At 44.3% G+C, this 8,894-nt stretch overlaps 1 long non-coding RNA gene across 1 annotated transcript; it reads left to right on the top strand.

The window, feature by feature from the left end:
- Positions 1-7,240: 7,240 nt before the first annotated feature.
- Positions 7,241-8,655, top strand: LOC117068331. Its single transcript, XR_004431068.1, has 2 exons — positions 7,241-7,341; positions 8,555-8,655. It is a non-coding gene; the product is annotated as an uncharacterized LOC117068331 (long non-coding RNA).
- Positions 8,656-8,894: the final 239 nt, after the last annotated feature.

Here is an 8,894-nt window from a genome sequence, read left to right on the forward strand (position 1 = left end):
TGCTTGCTGGTGATTGGAGGGAAGAAAAAAATGGCTCACATGTTTGAACTGACCAATGAGTGAGAGACAAAAGCCACAATGATAGATTACCTTCTAGGTCTGCATAAACCATAAAGCTGCCCCCCAAATAAACACTGTTGACCCATCCTCTGTGAAGAATCATGGGTTGCCACATCACCACATTGTTTGACAATCTCCCTGGGGCTCAGCAGAGAATAGCTGACAAAAAAAAAAAAGAAGAAGAAGAAGAAGAAGACGGAGTCAAGATCAGCCTGGGCAGCAGAGCGAGATTCATCTCTATGAAATGTTAAAAAAAAAAAAATAAATAGCCAGGCATGGTGGCACACACCTGTAGTTCCAGATACTTGAGAGGCTGAGGTGGGAGGATCACTTGAGCCCAGAAATTTGAGGTTGCAGTGAGTTGTGATGGCACCAATGGACTCCAGCCTAGATGACAGAGCAAGACCATGTCTCTTAAAAAAAGAAGAAAGAGAAGGAAGAGGAGGGGAAGGAGGAGGCAGAACAGGAGAAGGTAAAGGAAAAGAAAAGAGAAAATAAACAACAAAGTGTCAGTTTCCTGCTAACAAAAGCTTTAAATTTAGTGACTTGAAAATACATATTTAAGCGGCTGGGCGCGGTGGCTCAAGCCTGTAATCCCAGCACTTTGGGAGGCCGAGACGGGCGGATCACGAGGTCAGGAGATCGAGACCATCCTGGCTAACACGGTGAAACCTCGTCTCTACTAAAAAATACAAAAAACTAGCCGGGCGAGGTGGCGGGTGCCTGTAGTCCCAGCTGCTCGGGAGGCTGAGGCAGGAGAATGGCGTGAACCCGGGAGGCAGAGCTTGCAGTGAGCTGAGATCCGGCCACTGCACTCCAGCCTGGGCGACAGTGCGAGACTCCGTCTCAAAAAAAAAAAAAAAAGAAAATACATATTTAATATCTTACAGTTCTGTAGGTTAGAAGTCTAACACAGATATCACCGGGCTGAAACTGAAGCGTCAGCAGGGCTGTGCTCTTTTCTAGAAGCTTTATGTGAGAATCCATTTCCTTCTCTTTTCCAGCTTCTGGAGGCCACCCACATGCCTTGACTCATGGACTCCTTCCGTCTTCAAAGCCAGCAGCATCACATCTTTCTGAATCCTCTTCCCTCAACACATCTCTTCCTGACCACAGCCAGGAAAGTTTTTCCATTTTTAAGTGTTCATTTGCTCATACTGGGCTCATGAAGACAATCTAGGGTAATCTCATTTTAAAGTCAACTGATTAGCAAGCTTAATTGCATCTGTAACTTTAATCTTATTTTGCCAAATAAGGTAACATTTTTACAGGTCCTAGGATTAGGACGTGGGCCACAATCACTAACCAATTGTCTCTAAATTGTGCTCCCTGGGCTATTTTTCCTCTGAATTATCAGGAAAAGGTTGATAAGCATGGAGAGTCAAAGGCCACACCCAAGACCTTCCAAATCTGATTTTTTTTTATTTTTTTTATTTTTATTTTTGGACAGAGTTTTTCTCTTGTTGCCCAGGCTAGAGTACAGTGGTGTGATCTTGGCTCACCCCCACCTCCTGGTCTGAAGTGATTCTCCTGTCTCAGCCTCTCGAGTAGCTTGTATTACAGGTGACTGCCACCATGGCGGGCTAATATTTGTATTTTTAGTAGAGACAGGGTGTCATCATGTTGGCCAGGCTGGTCCTGAGCTCCTGACCTCAGTTGATCCACCCATCTTGGCCTCCCAAAGTGCTGGGATTAGAGCACTTTGCTAGGCCACCGCCCCAGCCAAGAATTTGACTTTTTAGGGATGGTGTCTGGGCATAGTAGATGTCAACAAGTTCCCCAGATATTTTCTATGAACACTCAAGACTGAGAACCTCTTCAAAACAGTCCTCCAACAAGGCCATTATCTTCCATTGACAAATTAAGAAGTTTCTGCATTTGTGTTTGCTTTGTTTGAAGCTGTTTCTCTAATCAATTGATGAGGCTGCTTGTAATTAGAACAAAAGATTCCAATTTTAGATAGAATGTCAAAAGTGTATCAAGCAACTAAAGTATGTACTCTGAAGAAGCTGGCACCAATTTTAGTTCAATAAAAATACCATCTATAATCACTAAAGAATTTCTGTGATTTGTGTTTCTTTATACCTCGATCTTTTATCAAAACCTTTTTGTGGGGTAAATCCTGTGCTTGCTGTTAAGCTACTTAGGTCAATTTGTAGCCTGTAGGTAAAGGGCTCAAACTTTACTAAATGAACCCACATGGGACTCTAATCTAAAAAGAGTTCTATTGGTTTCTTTTCTTGATCTAGTGGCAGTCCATTTAGAACATGAGGGGTACTCCACTCCTAGAAATGAAGTGCCCTGTGTGCCCAGTCCCCCCGACTGGTTTCCCTGACAGTAACTGAAATACCAGGACATAGGACTAAGGGCACGAGGTTGACACACAATACTACATCTCCAGTCTGTGGCTCCCCCATACTCTCAAGGCTAAAGTTTACTTCTTGCCCATTCATGACTACTGTGTATGGAAGAGGGTTACAAAAATATATAAAGGCATAAAAAATCTAACACATGAATATGTAAGGAGGAACAACAGACACTGGGGCCTGTCAGGATGGGGTAGGTGGTGGGGAAAGGAAGAGCATCAGGAAGAATAGCTAATGGATGTTGGGCTTAATACCTAGATGATGGGCTGATCTGTGCACCAAACCACCATGGCACACATTTAGCTAGGTAACCAACCTGAACATCCTGGACATGTACCCCTGAACTTAAAGTAAAAGTTGAAGAAAACAAAAAGAATCTGACTATTCTGGCTCTTTACATATATTACTTTATTTAGTCTTCACAATTCTGGAAAGTGAACTTGACTATGTAAATTTACCCATGGCAAAACAGGGGATCCGAGAAGCAATCCTTTGCCCATTAATGGCGCTTAAAAGCGGCCCATCTGGGATTGAATAAAAAGTGTCTCTCCTTCCCTTGGTGGTGGGATGTGCTCTGGAAAGTGCCTGAATTCTGTCAGTCATTCAAGCTCCACTCTAACCAGTTTGTGAAAAACAGAAGTAGAGCTTACACTCATTGACCAGAGTATTGGGAAGGGCAAGATGCTTTATTGGGATATCTCTACTGAGGGGATATAATTCTTTACCTCCCTTTTATAGCAAAGAACTGGCTTAATCAGGAAACAGTGCGAAATTCTGCACGCTTATGCAACTCTCAGCACTTCGGGATATGCACCGTCAAGAAATTCAATGGTAGAAATATAGGTGGGTCACAGTCCATCAATTAATTAATCAATTGACATAATTTTCTAAGAAAATATGGAGTATCTACCATTTGCCAGGCACTGAGCTCAGAGTCTAGGGTTGAGTGGTTGTCTCGGTCTGATTTGCATTGCTATAAAGGAATACCCAAAAGTAGGTAATTTATAAAGAAAAGAGGTATATTTGGCTCACAGTTCTACAGGCTGTACAAAAAGCATGGCGCCAGCATCTGCTTCTGGTAGGGGCCTCAAGAAGCTTCCAATCATGGTGAAAGGGCAAAGAGAGTCAGTTTGTCATATGGACAGACAGGAAGGAAGAAGACAGGGGAGGGGTGCCAGGCTCTTTTAAACAACCAGCTCTCTTGTGAACTAATGTTGTGGGAACTCATTAGTGTGGGGAGGGCACAAAGCCATTCATGAGGGATCTGCCCCCATGACCCAAACACCTTCCACTATGCGTCCCCCCCAATATTGGGGATTCAATCTCAGCATGAGATTTGGAGGGAACAAATATCCAGATTATATCAGTGATCCTCAAACAATTATTTGTTCGAGCTACATGACGTTGCCAATATTTGACCACCTCACCTACAGAAATGGCATTTCATATAGTTCAACCTATAATTACGCAATAAACTACATTAAAATTGTTATTAGAGCTATGAGCACTCTAAAACAAGAGGAAAGAGCCCAGGCACGGTGGCTTATACCTATAATTCCAGCACTTTGGGAGACCAAGGTGGGTGGATCACCTGAGGTCAGGAGTTCAAGACCAGGCTGACTAACATGGTGAAACCCCATCACTACTAAAATAATATAAAATAAAAATTAGCCTGGCTTGTGGTGGCACATGCCTGTAATCTCAACTACTTGGGAGGTTGAGACAGGAGAATTGCTTGAACCCAGGAGGTGGAGGTTGCACTGAGCCAAGATCATGCCATTGCAGTCCAGCCTAAGAAACAAAAGTGAAACTATCAAAAAGAAAGAAGAAGAAAGAGAGAGAGAGAGGAGAAAAGAAAGAAAGAAAGAAAGAAAGAAAGAAAGAAGAAAGAAAGAAAGAAAGAAAGAAAGAAAAGAAAAGAAAAGAAAAGAAAAGAAAAGAAAAGAGAAAGAAAGGAAGGAAGGAAAGAAGGAAGGAAGGAAGGAAGGAAAGAAGGAAGGAAGGAAGGAAGGAAGGAAGGAAGGAAAGGAAGGACGGACCCGACAGAGAAGCTCTTTGTCTGGAGCACATGGCATGACAGAGGTTGGCTGAAGATGCATCCATAGCAGAGGGCAGGGAGATCAGGCAGGGTCTGGCAGACCAAGGTAAAGACTTTGGATTTAATCCTGACATAAAGCTGTTAAAGAAAATTTCCCCAACATTTTGTTATATTTTCCAAACGTAGAAAAAAGTTAAAAGAGTTGCACAATGAACTCCCAAATACTCACACTACCTGAATTTTACAATTAACATTTTGCTATTATCTGTCAAGTCTTCCATCTGTCCATCTATCCACTTATCTTATTTTTTGATCCATTTCGTAGTAAGGGGCAGTCATCAGTACATTTTACCCCAAATTCTGCAGCATGCGTGTCATTAACTATATAATGTTAGTGACATTACATAGTTAAAGAGCTTAAAGTTCCATATTTGTACAGTTTGTTAAGAAACATGTACACGACAGGAAGTCACAAATTTTAGGTGTCTTATTTAATGAGCATTAAAAGATTTTTTTAACCAGAGGTGTAACTTGGCTCCAGCTTTTCGGTAACTAATGTCTGGGCATCATGGGTAGATGGGATTGATGGAAGAAATCAGTTGAGGGGCTATAAAACCAGTTTAGAGGGAGAAGATGGTAAGAAAATCCAGTGGTGGCCACTGGGACAGAAAGAAGAGGATGGATTTAAAAGATGTTTTAGAGGTAAAACAGACAGACCTTGGTGATGAATTTGATTTGGGGTGATGAGGAACAGGCAGGGTCAGGTCAACTTTTGGTTCCTGGGTGGATAGTCTGAGATGAGCCAGACTTTGGTAATGGGATTGAGAGGAGAGTCATGAGTGCAAGTTTGGACATGGACCCTCAGGTGCAGACTTTAGTTTGTTAGAAAACAACTAAGGCCGGGCGGGGTGGCTCATGCCTGTAATCCCAGCACTTTAGGAAGCCAAGGTGAGCAGATCACTTGAGCCCAGGAGTTGGAGACCAGCCTGGGCAATACAGCGAAACCCCATCTCTACAAAAAATACAAAAATTAGCTGGGCATGGTGGCATGCACCTGTAGTCTCAGCTACTCAGGAAGCTGAGGTGGGAGGATCACCTGATCCCAGGAGTTTGAAACTTCAGTGAGCCATGATGACGCCACCGCACTCCAGCCTGGGCAAGAGAGTGAACTCCTGTCTCAAAAAAAAAAAAAAAAAAAAAAAAAGGAAAGAAAGAAAAAGAAAAAGAAACAAAGAAAAGAAAACCACTAACACTGAACTGAATGTGGAGTTCCCCTTGCCCCTCCCATCCTTTATCCTTCTCTGTATTCCACCCTTAGTTAACAACCAACTTTTCCACATACACACCTAGGGCACCAGAATACAGAGTCCTGACTCACTGTCTGAGGTCACTAAACAGCTATTTTGGGAACATCTGGAGGCTTGTCTTTCCATTTTCAGAAGGAAAACTGTAAATCCAAGAAGAAGCCTTAGTGGAGGCCAGGGCCCATATGCTGGGCAAACTAGCTTGAGTGCTGCTGGGCTTCAGGCAGGTCCTGAAATGTCAAGCCCACTCCTTTCTGTCACCTAGAACATCCCCAGGGGAATGGCCAGTTACCAGGCTCTCACACTCTTCCCATTAGGTCATCCCTAACGCCAAAGAGGTGCCTGACGAAAAGACCTCATTGGCTACTAGGTGCTTCCGACTCAGCCTTCATTGGAGGATTGTGGGTTTGAACCGGTGGTCCAGGCAGAAACTGGCTGACACCCACAGGGGATGCGTTGTTGCTGCATCTCAGGGTTTGAGTGCCTTGAGGACATGGATCGCTCATCTCCATACCCCACGAATGGGCAGGAAATGATTGAGGAAGGAAGAATGAAGAGAGGACATCCCACTCATCAGATATTTGTTATATTCCAGGCACCAGACTGGGCACAGGTACAAAAAGATGCATTAGACACAGACCTTACCTAGCTGCACAGAGTAATGGGAGATAAGCATGATAAAGGTATGCAAAATGCAGAAAGACAACAAACACCTACAAGATCAGGAATAAGGTTCCCAGGACAGGTGACATTTGAGGTGGGTTTTGACAGATGACCAGATACAACTCAGTCAAAGGGAGGAATAGAAACTGCAACAGAGTGGGGCGGAAAAGAAAGAGGCTGTGGGTTCAAATCCCAGCTCTGCCTTTTTATGTTGGGCAAATGAGGTCTTTCAAAGGAGATTGCTAACTCCAGTCTCATACTGGCTGCTGTAAGCATGCAGTAAGATAATATATGCTCTGGGCAGATCATAATAAAAGCTCATCTTTATTGAGTTCTTACTGACTTGTGCCAGAAACTTTCTATAATTTTCTCATTTATTACTTACAACACCAAATATTTGTCATATACGGTATGATCTTGTAAATTAGTTGATTTTTCATGGGAGGAAATTGAGGCATGGAGATGAACTAATTTGGTAGAAATAGTACTTTAGCCTGGCAGGATGATGGCAGAAACAAAATGATTAAATTATGTTATAGCCCGTTCTTGTCCTCAGAGACTCTTCACTGTGGATCTTGGACCTTTGGAGAATCAATTTCTCCCCCAGAAAAACAAATGCTTATTCATTTTGTATGTAAACTCAGGGAGTTTTCAGAACCCCCAAAGTCTGTTCACAGATTCCCCATTTATAACCCCTCTGACACCAAACCACCCGGCCACACTGTGCAGAACTCACTTACTCCATGTGGCCAATGTGGGAGGAGAACAAAACCAGAAGAGCAGCTCAGGGAAGATGCCTCCAACTTGCCCAGACTAGTGGCAGTTGGAGGCTGCCATGGGGGGAAAGCAGGCACTGAGCACCCTGCCCTGGGGAGGAGGAGGAGGATGCATCAATGACACCACCGTCAGGGTAAGGTGGGATGGCCCCGAGCCAGAGCGGCGCCTCCTAGGAGCCCTGAGCATCGCTCTGAGTCAGGGTGGCAGTCACTGAGGCCATCGTTGCCTGCCAGGAAAGCACAAGGTTCTCAAGAAGCCCAGCAGGAGCCAGAGCTGTCTGCACGTGGCAGCAACATCAGAGCTCAGCCTGGGCTGTGGGGCGGGGTGGCACTGGCACAGCTCAGCCATGTGTCTGCAACCCAGACCAGCCCTGGCCTGGGGAAGCTTGGGGAGGGCCTGGCAGAACTGCCTTCCAAGGGAGGAGGTTGCACAGGACAGGATCCCAAGAGGCCTGAGATGGGGATGAAGCTGGGCCAGGGTGAGGCCACTTCCCCACAGCCCTGGAAATGGGAGGTCCTGGGCTACCTTGGGAGGATGAATTAGCCCACACCCTGCTGGCGGTTGAGGGGGTTACATTATTCTACTTTCTAATCTAGAAAGGTTTATAGAGGTTATTTTTTTTCTTGCAGGGGTTTCAAGTACTCATGAGTTTATTTTTTCAACTTTTTAACTTTGAAATGAATACATACTCATTTCAAGTTGCAATAATAGCACATGGAGTCCCTTGAACCCTTTGCCCAGCTCCCTCCAATGATGACCTCTTATCATTGTAATACAATATAAAAACCAGAAGACTGACATTTGTAAAACACTGTTAACTAGGTTATTATACTCCTTAGTTGGTTATCAAATGTGTGTGAAGCATTAAATAAATGGTTTGCATTTATAGGGCCTCATCTTTGTGCTGTTCCACCTCCCAGACCCATGTAGTAAGGTTGGTGCTAGTTTGATTGAGAGGCAGAGCAAGAGACAGAAAGGGGTCAGGAGAGAAGAATAGAGACATAAGCAGCAGTCTTTTCTGAGGTCGAAATTATGGCCATGCCATGTGGCTCAGACACGGTCAGACTTGACCCCTCCATGAGCCATCGCAGCACATGACACAGGCCAGGTGGCACCCTTGGCACATACCTGGGAGCTTCCATGCCTACTTTCCTTGCTTATTCTATTCAGTGGGTTGAATGGCGCTCCTTCAAAAGACACGTCCATGTCCTAACCCCTAGAACCTGTGAATGTGACCTTACTTAGAAAAGGGGTCTTTGTAGATGTAATTGAGTTAAGGATCTCGAAATGAGAACGTCTTGGATTATCCACATGAGCCTTAAATACATTGATAAGTGTCCTTATAGGAGACATCCAGAGGACAGACACAGAGAGAAGAAAAGGCCACGTGAAGACAGAGGCAGATTGGAGTGCTGCAGCCACAAGAAATGTGGATACCACCAGTAGCTGGAAGAAGAAAGCAGGAATCCTCTCCTAGAACTTCCAGGGAGAATAGGGTCCAGTTCACACCGTGATTTCAGGCTTCTGCCCTCCAGAACCATCGGAGAATAAAATTCTGCTGTTTTAAGCCAAGTTTGTGGTCATTTGTTATGGCAGCCCTAGGAAACCAACATATTCTATAATGCAAATTGACCCTCTGCACAGCACTCATCTTTCATAGAGCAGGTAGAGAGACATTACTGGTTT

This window comes from Trachypithecus francoisi, unplaced genomic scaffold, assembly GCF_009764315.1.
Source record: "Trachypithecus francoisi isolate TF-2019V2 unplaced genomic scaffold, Tfra_2.0 Lachesis_group21, whole genome shotgun sequence".
Lineage (NCBI taxonomy): Eukaryota > Metazoa > Chordata > Mammalia > Primates > Cercopithecidae > Trachypithecus > Trachypithecus francoisi.